Here is a 14,686-nt window from a genome sequence, read left to right as displayed (position 1 = left end):
TGGAATTACACTGTTTTGAGCATATAATTGTTGAAAAAAAATTGTCTGGAAGCAGCTAATGCTTGCTTTTGCTTTCCCACAGCATCTGTAGCTAGTTGCATTTCATGTTAGCAATTTTAACCTTTTAAAAACCAGACACATTCGCTTTATGGTTATAAAATGAAACAATTAAAAAGGAGTCTGGAAATACGGGAATTTGCCTTTTTCCATCAATTAACTTTCGTTGGGGTTTTTTTTTTTTTTTGGTCAGTTTTTAAACGATGGACATTTTGACAGATTGTATTATGCAGCTTCTCCTGGGGTTTTAGTGACTTCAGTGATATTTGAGTTTAGCTCATACCTAAACTCCAGAACCTTTTGTAGTCTTGACTGACTGATTTAGTTCCTTCTGTGACAGGGATTGAAAGGCATGAGATTCTTAACACAGCATCTCAGGCGTATCACTTAAATTCAAAGAATGAAAGAGAGAGGATAACACAAGTTTCAGGAAAATTTCCTTTACAGTTTTGAAATGGTTCCTTTGTCTTACTGCAGTCTTCACATGAAAATACGATCTGTTTATATTTACCCCTGGTTACACTGGCATGAATTAGGATGCTAACCCAGAATGGAGAATCAGGCTTCCCTTCCAGTAAAGAGAGAGCAGTGCTGAACTGAGAAGATGAAAAGAAAGCTGCTCTTGCACAGGATGTCTCAGCAAAGACTGTCTTGTTAAAAAAACCCAACCAACCAACCAAAAATAATAATAAAAAAAAAAACACAAACCAAACAAACAAAAAACTGAGGACTCAAAATTCGACAACAAATAGCATGAAGGTCAGAGATAAATATAACCATCAGGGAAGGGAGAAGGAAAGTGGGGAAGAAACAACAGAAACCCTAGCAGAAGTGCAGCTGCAGCTGCAAATTGAAATGACTAAGGAACATGAAAAAGAAGAGGCGGGGTGGTTGGATCCCTCAGTGGTGGGTGACTTAGCAATTGCATGTGTGGATACCGCCAGCTCTATAGGACATAGCATTTGGTTGTCATTCAAGAGGAACTGCTATTTAATTCAAAGTGAGAAGCATAGAAAGAGGCACTTCAGTAAAGTTACTCTGGTAAGATTAAAATGTCCAAGTGTGTGTGGTGCTAACTGCCTAAAACAGCACTCCATATTTATATCCATTTTTTTAGATTTGACAGGAAGACAATGATTTTATCAAAAGATATAAAGGGCAATATTTTTCAAAAGTGCCTGTGTCCTGTTTCAGAAGTTGCTTAGACTTATTTTAGAATCATAGAATTGTAGAATCATAAAACGGTTTGGGTTGGAAGGGACCTTAAAGAGCATCTGGGCAGCCTGTTCCCATGTCTCACTACTCTCATAGTAAAGAATTTCTTCCTTGTATCTAGTCTAAATCTACCCTCTTTCAGTTTAAAACCATTACCCCTCGTTCTACCACTACACTCCCTGATAAAGAGTCTCTTCCATCTTTCCTATAGGCCCCCTTTAAGTACCAAAAGGCTGCAATAAGGTCTCCCTGGAGCCTTCTTTAGGATAAACAGCCCCAACTGTCCAAGCCTGTCCTCACAGAGAGCTGCTCCTGCCCCCTGATCATCTTCGTGGCCTCCCCTGGATCAAGCAGGTCCACGTCTTTCTCATGCTGTGGGCCCCAGAGATGGACACAGTACTCCAGGTGGGGTCTCACGAGAGCCAAATAGATGGGTACAATTGCCTCCCTCAGTGTGCTGGACCCACTTCTTTTGATGCAGCCCAGCACGTGACCCAAAATATCAGAGATTTTGTTGAGTGGTCACAGAAGTGTCCTCTTATTGTTGGAAGGGAGAGAGAGGGGGGAAAAAAAAAAAAAAAAAAAGAGAAAATTCACCCAGAAGGATGAGCCTCCCACTACCTTATTCATTAACCGTAGACGGAATCTAGACAGTTCCCGTAGACCAGATACTTTTATGCTGGTAAATTCAGGTGGAATCAATTGCTGTCATTGCGAACTTCAGATCCAACATTTTGTTCCCATGAGTTAGTGCAGTGCTGGCTGTAAAGTACTTCTGAGAGCTCTATCCAAGATCAGCAAGGAGCAGTACTGGAAGCTATCAGACTTGATGTTATTCAGATTGACTCTTCTGCAGACTATATTAAAATTTCAGCAGCTGGGAGGGGGAAATAAATTTCTAAAAGAAAATAATATAATAAAAAATATTTTGGAAAGAGTGAAGTATGATGTTCTGTTATTCATAAAATCTAAATGGTTAAAGATGCTGATTGACCTGAGATGTTTAACTGAAAGCAGTCTTAGCAATAAGCTGCCTTGCTATGTAGTTTGATGTACCTTTATCATATTACAATTAATACTTGATGAAAATGTAGACCTAGTCACCGTTTTTCCTCCTGATCTAATGGGGTCATATTTCCTTTAATGCATTTGAGACACGTTTCCATGAAGCACAGCAGAGCTTAACTGCAAGAAAAATGGTGCAGTGCTTCATGAAAAATGCCTTCTGAGGACTTGGGCAAGCTAAAAAATGGAGGAAGAATTACTGTACATATTAGGAGATATAATACAACAAAATAGTGTTTGATACTTGGTTAATCTGACTGAAGTGATGTATTTTGAGGCAGTTAGTCAAAATATCCTAGTCAGTTAGACTTCCAGTAAAGTACAACATTTTATTAATGTCCAGTGGGCAATCAACATCTTCCCACAGAATTTTTGTTCCTTCAGAACCTGAATTTTATGTCAGAAAATCGTTGTGATAGAAGATTCCCAACTCGTGTTACTTAGCTGCTGATACAGTCTGCCAGCTGTTCCTAGAACTGCTTCATAACTCTCTTAAAATTTACAGCCACTGTTCTTCCTTTGGAAATAGAATGTGTTGAATTCTTCTCCTACTCTGGTGAGAACAGCATGGTCAACAAGTAAGTGTATTATCCATCCTCTTATGAGTCAAAGATTTAATTAACCTCATGTTCATTTTCACCTTTTGGTCATCTGTCAGTTGTTCTGTGGTAATAATTCATTTTGGTTGGCTTAATACAAGTTAACTTTGCACAAAGTGAATTTGGCTGAACCTCAGCTGTATATGCCAGATGACATTTTAATATATTTGTCTTTATTGTGAAGTGAATTCCACGAAATTTGTCTGTTGTACATTCAGACATCCTTAATACTGACCAAGATAGTATTGACTGGATTGGTGGGCATTATAGAAAACAGATCTTCAGGAAATTTCTAAATCAGAAACTGGAAGCAGATATGATGAACAACTCAGAAGAATGGTAGATAAATTGTTTGAGAAGAGGAATAACATGCTTGAGAAGCCAAGGTGACATTGTTCAGGAAACTGTTAAGCGTTATCATAATTTACTTGTTTTTTTCACGTTATGTTTTTGACATTACTTGCTGTACAAATATCTGAATTTTTTGAGTCAGTTGTCATGCAGTGTACCTGTTACATTGAGTATACAAACCAGGTAGGGACAAGGATTACTGTGTAAAGCTGTGAACCATGAAGCTCTGGCTGTTTGGAGAGTGATGGTTTATTCTTCCTGCCAGTGCTTATTATGGTGTGCCTGCAGTATGAGATTAGGATGAAGCAGAGGAGTTAAAAATTTCATGTTTGTTACATGTGCTTTGAGAATTACTTCAAGGGATTAGAACTTGAGGCCTCCCTAGACAATGTCTGTTATTTTCTTCCATTCTCTCATACTATACGTTGGTGTCTGTGACAACAGTCAGATGCTGTCCACCCAGGACTGTGGTGCTTTGTGGAAGTTATCATTCTGCTGAAGTTCCTCATCCAGAAGAGAATAGGATGCAAAAAAAAATCGCTCATTAAGTCCTATAACGAATCCATCTAAAGTTGTTCTCTTAGTTCTGAATTTACTCTGAAGAATTTAGAAATAATTTTCATTGCTGCTTTGTCCACTTAAGTGCCACCTAGATTTTCAAGTATAAGCAAATAAACCTAGAAATAAGCGTTTTCACAACAGACAACTTTTTCAATCATCAGTAAGTCTATCTTCCTTTTCTTTGTCCTTGCTAGCCCAGCCAATCTTCACATTAGCTGAGATATATTTGTCTTGTAATTGAATTTCAGATTAATGTATTCCTGGAAATTACTTTCAAAAAAAAAAAAAAGGGAAGAGGCCTCAGTACCACTTTCCCAATCTGAAAAATAACTTCCCCTGCGTATACACCATCCAGATTTATTAGCTCTGTCTTTCTAACACAGAACACAGGCTGCTGGCAAAAAACAAAAAAAAACCAAAAAAACCCAACCAAACAAACAAAAACCTGATACGTAACCTCCTGGGCTGGAGAAAAGATTCAGCTTTCACTCTCTTTTGAGTTTGTTTTTTCTCTGCTTGTGGCAAAACTGTTGAAAATGAGAAAATGTAAGGAATGTGCTTTCTTCACTTATAGTTGCACAACAGTTGATGCTAGCAGGGCATTTGGCAGTAATAAATGGTACCTGGAACATAACCATGTTCAATAGTCCCTGTTTCTTCTATTTTGGGTACAGGCAGCTGAAGAGTCTTATTGTTTCTAAATGTCATCAGCTTCTAGCTGGCTCTGAAATATAGACTTATTTTCATCCTGGAGTCATTGCAATATCATTTTTGAACAGGATTTAAAATCTGCAAGCATAATATTGATAGCAATGCAAGTTACGCACTGTCTTGGTTTTGCTTCTCATTTAATGACACACTTATGCACTTAACATTTATTTGTTAGTCTGAAAAGCTTTTTCTATGTAGGCAAACTTACTCCCTTATTTTTATTGGAGCAAGTTGTATTCTTCCGATATCTGTTTCCATGCCAAGTTATTTCCAATTAGGAAAAAAAAAAAAAAAAGGAATAATCCCCAGGCAACTAGGTTACTCTTATTTGTAATTAAGTCATCACACCTGAAACATACAGCAGGCTATTTGTGAAATTTCTGGAGTATGGGGAGAAGCCACATTAATCTCTCTGTGCTGCTGCAAGCATACAGAGATGTCGAAGCTATGAAGTGAGCAAATACCTTATAGGAAGGAGAAATGCATTCCTTGATTAAGAAATAATTGAACATGCAGCTCAGGGAAAAAAAGTGAATAGTAGGACAAAAAGTTGCTTTATCCCCCTATAAAATGAATCTGTGGCTTAGACATGAGTTCCATTTTGTGAAAAATAAGGATTTTTCTTCTTTTTTTTAAATGCAGCTTCTGCATGGTTCATTACTATGTTGCATTTAAATGAAAATGTCTGTAGGGCAGCCATTGATACTTCGATATTCTTGACATTTGCATTAGGGACAGTCTGCCTAAGACATACCTAACACAAGGCCACAGACAAATAAATTCCAACCTGTGGCTCTTTATGCAAGAAATTCTTATTTTATTTTGGACAGAGTTAGTAACGTTTCAAATAGGAGAACAAGATTTTTTTTGTAAGGAATGAATTTACTGTAGAGAGTTTTCACTTTTATACTTATTAAAATAAACCATGGGCATATGCAAATTTGCAAATTAGTGTAGGTATGGCAATCATAAATTTTTCAATACCTACATAGGAACTTAAGGCACCCAGCAATATACCTCATGAGATGAAGCAAAACAAGGGAAATTTTGAGGTAGTGGTTCATTAACTAATAGATAAAAAAAATATTTTCTTTTTCTTGTAACTTAAAACAAAAAGGCAAAAAAAAGGTCTCACCATGCTGGAAGCTGAAAGGAATTTTGCCTGTTCACACAATGAACAAGATGCTGGAGAAAATAGTGAAAAAAAACCCACATAACTGGCTAGTGGAGTTTTATATCCTTGTTTTAAAAGAGGCCCTGAGAGGTTATTTTGCTTACCCTGGGCTTCCTTAAACTCTGTGAATACATTACTATTTTTGTATCCCTGTGGATAGTAGACAATCTAGGGTGCTTGAGACATCTTCCAAAGAGTTTAAATAACAAGTTAAACAATCATTTGGAAAGAATTGATGTATATATAGTTGATCTGATTGGGAACAGTGTGCTGGAGGAGATGGACCTTGAGTTTCATCCAGTACTCCTGAGCTAAGCAGGGCTAAGAAACATCCATCTGGGATGCTGGAGCTTACTCACCTGAGCTACTAACCTATTCAAGGGGCCTCAGGAAGACTGTTCATCCACGCCAAATTATGCAATCCAGATAATTCCAGGGCATGACATAGCAATTAACGTAGCTTTCCACAGACCATTTCTAGAGGCCAGTTTGTGTGCACGTAGTCTGTTTTGGGACCTATGAGTGTTCGGAGTTTTCTCATGCTGTTCTTTGCATGAGGCATCTGTGCTTGAGAGTATTAACCCTGAAAAAGAAAAATTAAAAAAAAAAAAAAAAAAAGTAAGACTTATTTTTACACTCAAGAATAGCAACTTCAAGGCAATGCCTTCCAATAAGTCTTCATTTTCCAAAAAGCTGATATCAGAGAAAATTTGTGCTGAAAACCTTCTTCTTCATCATATTTTCCCTGGAAAACCACTAATAATCATGTCCAGTTCTTGAAAATTCAATGGAATTGTTTATTCAGGTCTTTCCTAAGACTTATAACCTTATAAGTCTTGTAGACCTTGTAACTATATAGCTCCAGTGTTATGTTACCTGTAATTGTCTGTGTGGCAATAGCTGAGTCACCAGTTACTTTTGTCTCAGATTCTTTCAATGATAACACAAGTTGTGTTTGTTCACTCAGATCTGACAGCATTGAATATCTTCCTTCAAATTATGAATTTCAGTTTGGCTTTGATTTGTACAGGTGATTGCATAAAACAGTATCTGAGGAGTAGTTTATTTATAGATATTTGGTGCTAACTGAAAGCAAAATATATTAGAAGAAAAACATCTGCGGATGTTAACATCTAGTGTGATGGTTTAGGTCGAAAGTTAATTTTTTCATTTGGGATTTGCTATAACTGTATCTGATGAGCTGACTGGAAAATACAATTCAAGCTATCTGTGTGGAGCGTAAGGAACACAGAGATAAGTGCATATCTAGTTTGGATTCTTCTATATTGTAGATTATCTAAATTCACCCAGTTAAAACAGTAATTGATACTTGAGTGATGATTTCAGATTCCAACAAGTCACAAGAGTCCACTGCTTCCTTTATCCCTCACTGTTCTGAATCAAAACAAAATGCCTTTGTGCTTTAATTCAAACTGAAATTTGTCCAGTCTCAGCCTCTAGTCATCGGTTCTAATTATGCTTTTTCCCTGAGATAAAGGAGCCTGTAAAGCCTGTATTTACCCCCAGTCTAATCAAGGCACAGCTCCTTTTGATAACATAAACAGGTTGGGTGCCTTGCTATATGAGGTGTTTCTCCACTCATTAAAGAATGTTGCTGGATTTTCTTGTATATTTTTTTTTTTTCTTTTTTTTCTTCTAATGCAAGAGAGAGGGTTTAGACAGGCATTTGTTATTTTGCTCAGGGAGCCTGATGTTTGATGATTTGTTTAGGTACTGTTTTGAGTCTCACATAGCTTTCTTGGGGAGAACAGAAATGCAAAAGCTGCACATTGTAAAGATCAGAGATGTGTGGAAGCTGAATTTTCAGTGGAAAATCTGGGAGTTCTTGTTTTTTTTACTTGAAAGTTCATAATCAGAATGAAAGACCAGGAGCAGATAATTTTTAAGGGGCTAAATTCCCCTATCCCATTTTTTCCCTCATCTGTCGAATGCAAAAGAAAATAGAAAATAAAAATAAAATCTAAGCGTATTAACAGAAGTCCAGTGGAGATGACAAAGGAGGAAAATTTGCCTGTTTGTCAGCATAGGTGAATCCACTATTCAATCTATTTTTAATAAGTCCTCGGTGAGACAATAAACATCCTCCTGTTTAAAACCTGACCTTAACAGCAAAAGCTCCTCTTCCATTTCCTTGGGTATAGGATCCATTATCTTCTCTAGAGACAATTATTGAGCATGTAGGTCAGTGGATGGAAGTCAGATGACTTAAATTGTATTTCCCAGTCAGCTCGTCAGCTACAGTATGTCCTGCACAAGCCACTTCTACTCCCTGTTTAACAGTTTTGTAATTGCCAAGGTTGAGCTCAACTCCATTCGTTAATAAAAGAACTAAAAGACATGTAAAATTAAGTCTGCTGACCAAACAATGATCCTGTTTATCTGATGATGGATTAAAAACAAAAGAAATGGCAAATTAAAACAGAATATCGATTTATGCGAGCAAGTTGTGAAAGGAATGACAAGAGAGATGATGAATAATATTCATATATTCAGAACAGCACAATTAATCATATATAATTACCTAATCAAATTTGCCTGATACTCCTTCTGTCTGCGAAACAGCTTATGGAGTCAGAAACTGTGTGAGTGCTGTTCAGATATATGCTATACTGTCAACTATGCTTATACTGTTGGTACTGATCTTTAACATGCCATGAATCTCATACTCTGTATTATTGCAGCACTTTTTGACTCCTTACGTTAATAGCAAATCTAATAATATCAGTGAGGCCAAGATTTTCTTGTTCAGATATTTTATATTAGGGTACTATTCTTAGGTACAGTGCTATGTTAAAGGAACTCCTGTATGTATTGCATTTTATCCATTCAGCCTGTTAATAGAATGGAAACAGTAACTGGCTTAGAAAATTTAAAGCAAGCCCAAGTTAAAGGCCCAAGGTCAACTTGATGTCTGGTCAGCTAAAAAGGTTAAAAGTAGTTTCAAATACAATGTCTGCTTTTGATTGTCCTGTCACTTTGTAGCTTCATAAATCTCTTTCTCCAAGAAATTGCCTCTCTCTTCTAGAGCTGTTACACGGAGATGCATAAGATGGGAGGTTTTTTACAGTATTCCTTTAAATGAAATATATTTCCAAGTAGAACATCTCACTGGAGAAGCATATGATTAAAACTCTTTTTTTCTTCTGTGTGTTGCTAAGAACCCCGTGGTTTTATAGTTACCTGGTAGCTCAAAAATCAATGGGTCAGTGGATTTAACTGGCCTCTACTGGATGGGAAATAAAAGTGGTTTCCTCAGTACCACTGTCCTTTTAGGGAAAAAGCGAAAGTGTCAATTTTAAGAAACTGTATTTTCTTAGAACAGGTTTTGAAAGAGGAATAGCCAAGCAATTAAAAAAAAAAAAAAAAAAGGTGAGGTGAGAGAGCAAAAAAGACCAACCATCCTATCAATGCTTGAAGCTGGGGAGAACATTTGAAAGCTATTTTTAGTTGTTTTGCTGGAGTACCCATTGAAATATTTTGATTTCCTCCATCTCTGGCTTCAGAAGAGGGTTTTTGTGATAGTGAAGGCATCCTCCTCCTAGCAACCAACGATATGTCTATTAGAGCAGCTGCATCTATGCTTTCATTCTTTTTTTTTCCTTGTGCCTTGTATTATCAGTGACACTTTTTTGTAATTCCCCTCACCTGTTTCCTAAATATAAGAGATGGAAATCTTTGTGCAACCCTGACTTACTACTATTCAACAGGTTATAATTGTAGCATGAAGTAATTGGGTTTTGCAAGAAAACACTGTTAACCTGGCATAACAGTGTCTCTAACATCTCACACTTGGAGTCATTAGATTGTATTCTTGGTAACTGAAAATTCTAACCTTCGTTAGCATAATAGTGTTAAGGCAATTTTCCAAGTCCTCAAAACATAATTTATGGAATACTAAGAAACATAGTGAAAGCATCTTTCTTTATGTTTATGAATGCACCATGGATCTATGTAAATATTTGTGCTTTAAGAGATATACACACTGCATGGGAAAAACTGGGGTAAAAACCATTTTTACGTTGGAGTTACATGGATTGTTACACAGAAATCTGTGTGTGCTTGTAATACATTTCCTGCCAGAACTTCTGTTTATACAGCAAAACAAGTATCAGTACTAGTAGAATGAAGGACAAGTTTTAGAGATCACAAAATTGGATCGGATCCCAATTACATTGGGATATCTACCATAACTTTTGGATTTACCACCTGGATTCTCCCTACTTAACTGTAGTTTCTGACTGAAGCACCTGAAGTGCTCACCAGGCTGTGTGTGCAGAGAGGAGGCAGCTGCAGAGGCTGATTTGAACCAGGCAGAGTCTGGAACTTAATCTGGAGCATCACTCCCTCCCAAAAAGCTGTAGAAGGAACTGTAGTGATGAGGCCTCTGACTTAGGCAGGTCGGCTGGATGCCCAAAGCTGGAGGAAGTGCAAGTAGAAAGAAGCCCCATATTGGATTTTATCATTAATAAGCTTTGTCAGAACAATTCAGAGAACTGCTCGATCTTTTCTTTAGATTAATGTTCTTTATGAGTAATGATACCTTCCCCAGCCCAGCACTATGCAAATGGATGTTTGTTACCATCTGCAAAAGGTGGATGTGTGGAGGGTTTAAACTCCCACAACTATTGCAACTAAGCAAATGTTGCTGTCCTATTTTATATGTGGGGATACTGCAGTCCAGGAAAAAAAAAAAAAAAACTTTCCTAAAAGGTATCCTATGACTCAACAGATTAAGCATTAATGTAGGATTTCATTGAGTATAATTCTACTCTGGGATGATTTCTGATTGTTCATTTGCTTTGTTTGGCAGAGGTTTGAAATTTTGATGCTCTTTTCCTCACTTTTGCTAAAAGCAGTTTTTATGTTACCTCTGATTCAGAATGCTTGAGGGTGGCTTTAAAATTCTGGTTGAGTTGGAATAGAAGAATCTTCTGTATATTGGATCAGGTCATTTCAAAGCCACGAAAGCTGCTTTAGTCAGTGAACGAGTGCTTATAGCATCTCTTCCATCATCTCTGCCAGTCTGCCTGATTTAACTCATTCCACGTCCTGAAGTTATTGGAAAAACCTAGAGAAAGAAGGATTTCACTTGATGCCTCACTGCTCCGTTGTCTCTGACTTGCCGGAAGCCTTGAAATATCTCACTCTTCTTAATCTAAGCTATAACTTTAATGGAGCCATCAAAATTTAGTGGGGCAGTTAGCATATTTTTAATTCAATGATTTAACTATACCTACATTATGGCAACATAATCAAACTGAATAGTACACTAATTTTGCCAATTTATGAACCTCGTGCATTTTTGCAAGGAATTGTTACACATCACCATTTTGATTGGCACCGCGGGATTAAACCAGTGGCTTCCTGAGCTGAGATTATGAACTAAATTGTCCACAATAACACTTTCTAGGTGAGTTTATGACAGAAAATCTTTAATTTGAGGATTTATTCAGTCACATATGCATGCATACTCTTATTTTGGGTACTCTTATTGTATTGTTCTCATTAAAGTAGTTTGGTTCTTAATTTCTGTGGAATTTAGATTCAAAGAATTGAGCCATTGGTTTTTAAGGGTTTTTAATTCTTTAATATTCTGTACCTTTGCAAACTTGTAATTAGTTTTTACCTTTGCTCAGGTGTTTTGCATAATTTATTCTGAATTGAGACAGAGCATAAGATCAAATTATATCAGTTCTGTCCAATGAGTAGCTCTTGAGACAGAGGTGAGGATTTTCCGAAGCTCTCATTATTGACTTACCTCCGCTTCCACCAAAATCAATGGAGTTTTTACAGATATTTAAAGAAAACAAACGCCAGTAATTGAATTAACAATTAACAGAACAACAACATGCCGAAATAAAAATAGCCAAAATAATGAAAAATAATTAATCTGAAATGGGAAACTGTAGCACTTTTGATATAAATATAGACAGGGAACCTCAATCCATTTACTTTTTCTGATTTATATTACTTATGTATCTACAGAAAAACAGGCTGTTCTTTACCTGCCCTCTGGGCAAAAACAGTGAACTAGATAAGTTATCCTCTCCACCTCTTTCCAAACTACTTTAATTGGGTAGTTAGATAAAAATATCTGCTTGGATAGAGAAACTGAATATGTTGCATCTGTATGAGTGAATAGGCACAAAGCGAAGTATCCTAAGGATATTGCAGCTGTTTACAAGGATCAAGAATATATAGATTTTTCTCACAGAATTGGGGGGCTTTTTTCTTAACATTGTCTTGTTGCCTTATCATTTTCCATCTTTCTATTTTCTGTTTACATAAGAGTTTCCTTGACTGAGGACTTCACTTTAAGAAGAAGGAGCAATGTAACGATGAATGATACGTTTAGAGAGGACAAATTAAAGATGAACAATTAGAGTGAATGAGAAATACACATAAAGAGAAAAGACAATATAAATGCTCTCAGAGAACATATTAAAGTGAATTTCTGAAAGCCCTGCCACCAACCTATGGCAGTAATGATAGAGGAGGAGCATGGGCAAGTGGTAATTACCTAGTGAAAGTCTGCAGCATTTATCTTATGTTAACTTTATTTTATTTGTATTTTCATGCCTTGCAGCTAATAAACCTGGAAAAAAGAAACCTAGAAAAAGATATTTCTGAGGAAGGGAAATTTACAGTTTTGTAGATGCCACTAGAAGGTTTGTCGAAGAAAATTTGACCTGTATTTTTCTGGGTTTAGGCTCATAAGGATGCCATTAGCTATCTATTGGTTCTAAAAAGCACTTTAAACTGTCTATTGCACGTCTAAAAGTCACTGTACATTTGGAAACCCAGAGTAAGTCCTGCCTTATCAGAAATACTTGGTGAAAGGGGAGATTTGACAAAGAACAATTACGCGATACAAAAGTATTAATAGACTGGTTAAAGAACAGTAATTTTTTATTTCATCTTAGAATTATAGAAACAACTCAAAGCAAAATACCATTCCTGTATTTTATCCAATGCAAAATTATGCCCTAAAGGATACTTAAAATGAGTTTGCCTACCCAGTTATAAAATGTCACCTCATAATGCTGCTTTCATGGGTGCACGTGCCTTTGTTGTTTAACAGAACACATAATTAAAAAATATTTTCTGATATTCAGAATTAATTTTCCTTTTCATAGCTTTAATTCAGAACTCACTATAACCTTTAGGCCTTCCAGTTAGGAATTAATTTATTCTCTTTTGTTTCAGTCTGCATAGATTAAAAAAAAAAAATCTTGCCCATAGTCAGAGAGTCTTAGGCGCAGACTGATTTGTAGAAGCTGTGAATTCTTGGCTTTTCTTCATGTGGAGATGGATCCAAATATTGTCACTGAAATTTTCATCTGCTATAATTTCATACATACCTGGAATGTTATGTTTATTTCAGTACGATGTCTAAGGAAATAAGTAGAATAACTAGACAAAAAAATGAAGTCTGAGAGATGACTCGTTCTCCTCTTCTCAGAATCTCACCTGGAGGTATATCTGAGGAATCACGGAGAATTCATTTTTATTAGGTGCAATGATAGATTGGTTTTTTAGAGACCTTATCTTCTTTTGTAACTACAGTAAAATCTGATTCTAAAATCATGCCTGATTAAAGTTAGAATACTTTTGCCTAGTATTTTTACTCATCATCTGGTTCAGTAAGACAAATTGATTTATTTTGTTCTTTGATTAAAATGTGTATTTAGATAGTTACATGGATTCCCCTCCCCTCCATTATACACAGTTCATTGGGCATCTAAAATTTTTCTGAAATACAGAAGGTATTAACAATCACACTAAAGTTTCATTGTCTTGTTTGATGGAAAGCACAAATGTCCTAGGAATAACTGTCCATGTTCCAAGTAGATGATGAGACCATTGTCTATTTATGTAATCCACGCTTGTCTTAAAAATATGTTTTTGTCTATATAGGACTAATGCTTCTCAAATCCAACTCATTTGGGGGCTGCATGCAGTTTTCTCTGATCACTTAAGAAAGGAACTGTGGTTAATAATCTTCTAGTACTCACCTGCTTCAGAAAGGCACTAGACTTCACAGTGCAAACTGTTTCAAGAAACATAGAAATGCTTAAAAAAAATAAAAAAGGATTTTTCTGTACTGTAAGATTGCATACCTACTCTTGCAAAAACAATATTGTTTTATTTATTTTCCCACAGGGAATATTTATATATGATTAGGAGTTCACACTAGTTCTTCCCTCTGGTAAAACTGTTATGTCTGATTTCCAAAACAAGCTGAGTACATTAAGTTTTTTGTTTGTCTGTTGGTCGTTTGTTTTTAACTGTCACTGTAAATATGGTGTGGTGTTTCCATGAATAGGAACCCTTGATCTTTCATAACTCAGAAAATTGTCAGATGTTCCATTTTTTACTTTGATCCCTCTACTCAGAGGTATCAGCTTGCATAGAATAGATGCAGGAGAGAATTATTCCCTCACAGTAATATAATCAAAGGACTACAGGTGCTGCTTGCTGGGGAAGGGTGCCGGGTACCAGGAACAGGGTGGGGTGCACCGGGACTGAGCGAGGAGCCCAGCAGCGAGTCCAGCTGGGTGCACCAGCCCAAGGCAACGTGTGGGAGGCAGATGTGAGGAGCTGAAGCAGAGAAAAACTCCCTGAGGGGGAGGAAGAGGAAGGAAATGCAATGTGGAGGTGGACGAGAAGGGAACAGCAGGAGCCAAGGAAGATACATCTGAGCATGGAGGCAAAAGCAGAGGTCTGGAAATAAGAAATGGGGGCGCAAACTTGAGGAAAGAGAATGAGTGAGCTGTCTCAGGAGTGGGAGCAGGTTAAGCAACAGCAAGTCTCCTGGGGCTGGAGAGAGCAGGAGGCAGCCCAGAGGGGATGGAGGAGGCAGCACATCAAGCAAGAGGAGGATGCCAGGCAAGAAAGCCAGGCAATAGAAAGTTTGGAAAAAACTAACCTT

Source organism: Caloenas nicobarica, chromosome 12 (genome assembly GCF_036013445.1).
Source record: "Caloenas nicobarica isolate bCalNic1 chromosome 12, bCalNic1.hap1, whole genome shotgun sequence".
NCBI lineage: Eukaryota > Metazoa > Chordata > Aves > Columbiformes > Columbidae > Caloenas > Caloenas nicobarica.
This window is presented reverse-complemented; position numbering follows the sequence as displayed.